This window comes from Littorina saxatilis, unplaced genomic scaffold (assembly GCF_037325665.1).
Source record: "Littorina saxatilis isolate snail1 unplaced genomic scaffold, US_GU_Lsax_2.0 scaffold_647, whole genome shotgun sequence".
In the NCBI taxonomy this organism is placed as follows: domain Eukaryota; kingdom Metazoa; phylum Mollusca; class Gastropoda; order Littorinimorpha; family Littorinidae; genus Littorina; species Littorina saxatilis.
Genome location: NW_027125911.1, coordinates 9,741 through 14,944, shown reverse-complemented (window position 1 = coordinate 14,944; position 5,204 = coordinate 9,741). Strand labels below are relative to the sequence as shown.

Here is a 5,204-nt window from a genome sequence, read left to right as displayed (position 1 = left end):
ACAACCGGTACCAACCGTTTGAAGGCTGCATATAGTTATGATATACTGAAGTAGGGTTTTCAAGGTGTGATATTTTTTTCCAATACCAGTTAATTAAGTTAGTAGCAACAGTTAACTGTTCTGTCAAGTGAAAAATGTATGAAGCTTTGATATGGACAGGTAAAATCAGTACTTTGTTTACAGCGAGGGAGGGTACGTAGTGCTGTCACCTCTGTGTGTGAGTTCAGGTTAAATTTTTAAATGCCTGCAGTTAAGACAGAAGATTGTGGAAGCTGATAAGAACTTGTGTCAGAGGATAGTAAGAAGTGTTTCGGCTTCGTACGGACTATACCATCATCCAGGACTTTCGTGTATTATTCGGAGAACGTATCAGAGCCGAGGACATGTGTTGTGAACAGCGATTCTCAGTGATGAAAGTGTAGTGTGTGTAATGCCGGACTGTGTTCTTCTTCAACTTCGGAATGGCAAGGAGGTATTTTGTGAGATGTTTTATGATTTGATATCCATGTACTGATGATTTGATTCAATAGCGAAATGTTTGAAATTTTCAGTTCATTCGTTTTGTGCCATGTTTGTTGTTAGAGAGCGTGTTGTCACCATCCCTTATGAATGTGCCGATATGGACGTGTGTGAATGTTGGTGCAGACATGAGCGTTTGAGCGAGTGAATTTAGAAGCCCCGTGCATGAAAAAGTCATTACCGGACAACTAAATCAGCAAACATAGAAATTCCTTGTCATACACATCGATCTGATCAAGGTAATAATGTTAGCACTTTTTTTTCCAATTTATTTCACAGTTATTTTTTTGAGGAAATTATAATGCAATTCACTGATTTTAAAAAACATGATTCCAATTGTCTCCCTTAAACAAATTTGTTTGTACAAAATTTGTTACTTACTTTTTTTTCCAGGCTATATCAAGGAAAATTCTTATTGAACTGATTGTGGGACCGTGCACAAGCTGACAGACTTGAACTCAAAAGTTGCAGAAGATTCTTGGTTGCGACTTTTGAGTTCAAGCCGATCAGTTTGTGCACAGTCCCAAGATTTGTCTATTTATTTATCACTTAAAATAAAATACAGTTTTTCTTTTAATTAAACTGTAGATATGTCAAAGACTGTTTTGAATAATTTTGGGGGGTAATTTTCTTTAAGAAATTGTGTACTAAAGTGTCGGTACAAGGGAGACAATTTGAAGCCATAAAACAAAGCAGTATATTGCATAATAATATCCTTCAATTATAACAAGAAATAAGGAATAAACGTCTCTTGACATGTTGTCTATCTAATTATCTTGATCGCATTTATTTAAAGTGGAAATCGTTATGTTCGTAAGCTCACATACAATCATTTATGAAACAAACTCGGACCAGACCAGAGATTTGATTGATAATGGGCCCTTATTCTATACAGTACCAGAGTAAATTATATAAACCATTACATGACAAAATAAGCTTCTTGCTCTTTGGAGTGATGTGGCCTTTGGCAGCTCATCAACCCAGTAATGTAGACCTGCCTTTTTTACGAAGTAGGTACATGCATACCGAAAGATCACCATATGTGTAAAACCATACTGCAGTGTCATTTTTCAGTAGAGAATCAACAGAAAAAGAGCGTATGTTCTCCTTCAGCTTCATGTTGTCTTTCTTCAAGCCAGAAACATCTTCAGTCAGACGATTAATCACAGAGGCCTGTTATGTAATTGTCATCTGCAGCTCTGCCAACTTGAGGTAGTCTGTGTTCCAATAACAATACCCTCACAGGTAGTCGTGTCCCTCTTTGCAAAGGCATGGTCTGGCCTTGGTCCTAAGCTCTCACTAGATGCGGAGGGCAAAGGAATGGCTGCTTCTGTAAATACAAAATCAAATGTATACATTAGCAATATAATTAACATCAATGATCTTGTTATCAGATTACACATGCATCACACTCACAGCATTTAAGCATGAAAATACATGAGGGAAATAACTCCTGAAATTGAAAAAAACTTAGGGGTGCGGGAGATGCTCCCCGGAAATTATTTCGGAGTGTTCTATGCAAAATCAAAATTGTAGAAATCTAGTGCTATTGTTGTTGTTACATCAATTCAATGGTACATTTCTGGGAATAAAAAAAATGATTCAGCATGAGCTTTATCGATGTCTTGAAAACTGCATCACTATCTGTATTAAGTAACCTCCTTAATCTTCTCCATTCAAGAGTCGGTTGATTGAATGCACGCGGCTTGTCGACATATGTCTAGATCTTGTTTGTTTGTTTTCTAAAATCTTGAATCTGTTTCGTGACCCTTCCTGTGCATCCGTTTTGGGCTGCAGATTCATTTTAAATTTGTTATACACTGATGTAGGAAGACAATTAATTGAAGTCAGCAGATCATAAATTGATAAAAACAAACAAAGCTTACTTGGCTCTGAGTCTCTTCCAGATCCGATGATATTTTCAGCGTTGACACTGGGGGGTGGGAGCAAAACCGCTTGCTTGTTGTCGGTCTTCAGCGGACAAAGTCACGTCTCCGACCTGTGCGTCCCGCTAGCGCTACGTGTCATTTGTGCTACGTATCGTTTGCGCTATTTTCTGTAGTGCTATCGACACAAATTGCCAAAAATAGTAGTGCTATCGGCACGTAGTGCTATTGCCACAATTCACACGTGCCATTATCACTACGTCTCAATAGAACTACGTGTCGATATCACTATTTTTGAAAAACCAATGCACTGTAGCGCTACGTGTCGATAGCGATACGTGTCGATAGCACTATACTACATGTTCAAACGGCAGACACTTCCCTTTGTGTTTGCGTGTGAGTGTGTATATATATTGTCTGCATGGCTGTCTGTCGGATCTGTCTGTGTGTGTGTGTGTGTGTGTGTGTGTCTCTCTCTCTCTCTCTCTCTCTCTCGCTCTCTCTCTCTCTTTTTTCACCACGTATTTATTTCATGGTTGTTGTTGGTGTGTGGTTTTTGACTCACATGCGAAGCAAAAGTGAGTCTATGTACTCACCCGAGTCGTCCGTCCGTCCGTCCGTCCGTCCGTCCGTCCGTCCGTCCCGGCGTCCGTCCGTCCGTCCGGAAAACTTTAACGTTGGATATTTCTTGGACACTATTAAGTCTATCAACACCTGATGTGGCCTGATGGTGTATGGTTACAAGATCTCAAAAAACATGTGCGGCAACTTGACCTCACTTCAAGTTCAAGGTCACAGGGGCCGTAATTGTTGTCTTAAAAACGACCATTTTTCACATTTTCGCATTTTTTTCTGAAGTTATCGAGAATGGCAACCTTACCTATGTATGCTATACAGGGCAATGTAAGCCCTATCTTTGGACACCAGTTTGGTTGACCTTGCTTCAAGGTCAAGGTCGCAAGGGTCCTTTAACGTTGGATTGTATACATATTTTGAAGTGACCTTGACCCTGAACTATGGAAGATAACTGTTTCAAACTTAAAAATTATGTGGGGCACATGTTATGCTTTCATCATGAGACACATTTGGTCACATATGATCAAGGTCAAGGTCACTTTGACCCTTATGAAATGTGACCAAAATAAGGTAGTGAACCACTAAAAGTGACCATATCTCATGGTAGAAAGAGCCAATAAGCACCATTGTACTTCCTATGTCTTGAATTAACAGCTTTGTGTTGCATGACCTTGACCTTGGGTCAAGGTCACATGTATTTTGGTAGGAAAAATGTGTAAAGCAGTTCTTAGTGTATGATGTCATTGCTAGGTTTAGTTATTTGACCTTGACCCTGAAGGTCAAGGTCATGTAAAGGTCAAGGTCAAGCATGTGAGTCGTATGGGCTTTGCCCTTCTTGTTTGATTTTGTTTTTCCCCCATCCCCCGTGGTTTGTATATGAGTTTGTGGCCTTAGTATAATAAACCATTCTGAGCTTGCTCTCTCTCTCTCTCTCTCTCTCTCTCTCTCTCTCTCTCTCTCTCTCTCTCTCTCTCTCTCTCTGCCACAACCCTCGTAAAATAAAATTTGATTTGATTTGATTTGATTTGATCTCTCTCTCTCTCTCTCTCTCTCTCTCTCTCTCTCTCTCTCTGCACCTCTCAATCGCTCTTTCTCTGTTCCTCTTTAAAATCGCTCTCTCCTTGTCTCTCCCGCTCTCCTCCCCCTCTCTCTCTCCATCTGTCTTTCTGTCTTCTCTCGCTCTTTCTTTCTCGCTCGCTCTTTCCCCCTCCCACCTCTCTACCTCTCTCTCTCTCTCTCGCATGATACCGTATATACATACACGGATGTTTTTCTGTGTGTGAGTGTGTGTACGATACCGTGGGTACGTATGCGTTTGTGTGTGTGCGTGTGCATGTGTGTGTGTGTGTGAGAGAGAGAGAGAGAGAGAGAGAGAGAGAGAGAGAGAGAGAGAGAGAGAGAGAGAGAGAACGAACGAACGAACGAACGAACCAACTTTATTTTTCGAGGGTAATGGAGTAGATACTGCAAAGATCTTTTTTCATCCAGCCCTCGCCCAAGAGGGAATTAACTAAGCAGTGCATAATATTATAGCAGAAGAAGAAGCAAAACAGAAACATAAAAACATGGTTATTAAATCAGACAAAGAAAAAAAAAAAGAAGAAAAAAAACTTAACTGAAATGATTATACTAGTAGATCTTCATGTACTTATCGAACAGCAGTACCTGATCGCGGCATTAAGTGCCACACGACGATGAAAGCATATACAAAAAAGTATGTCTTCTAAAACTGGCAACAGAAAGTGGCTGTCTGAGAGAGACTGGTAAACCATTCCACAGAAATGGACCTGAGTGTGCCAGACTAGTTTTATACAAGTCAATTCTAGGGAGGGGAACATTTAGTTTCTTCGTGCGGCTTGATGAAGTCTCAGTTAATAATATTCTTTTAGTTAAATAGTCTGGTACATGTCCAAGAGAGAGAGAGAGAGAGAGAGAGAGAGAGAGAGAGAGAGAGAGAGAGAGAGAGAGAGCGGTAATTGAATTTGCCTTTTACCGAATGAAAACTATTGTCAAAAACAGTGCATTAAGAACTAAAACCAACCAACCATAAAATAAAAAGCACCCTCCATCCCTCTCTCTCTCTCTCTCTGTTAACTGTCTCTCTCTTCCGCTTTCTCGCGCTTTCTCTGTCTGTCTGTCAGTCAATCCCCCCCCCCCCCACCCTCTCTCTCTCTCTCCCCCTCTCATTTCATAAAAGAATTTGGGAGAGAAGAAAAGGTTTCA

General features: G+C 40.4%; 1 long non-coding RNA gene across 1 annotated transcript; it reads right to left on the bottom strand.

Moving 5' to 3' along the window:
- Positions 1-322: 322 nt before the first annotated feature.
- On the bottom strand, positions 323-2,510 carry LOC138954369 (uncharacterized). The gene is made up of 2 exons (XR_011451806.1): positions 2,406-2,510; positions 323-1,849 (listed from the first exon to the last, which is right to left on the bottom strand). It is a non-coding gene; the product is annotated as an uncharacterized lncRNA (long non-coding RNA).
- Positions 2,511-5,204: the final 2,694 nt, after the last annotated feature.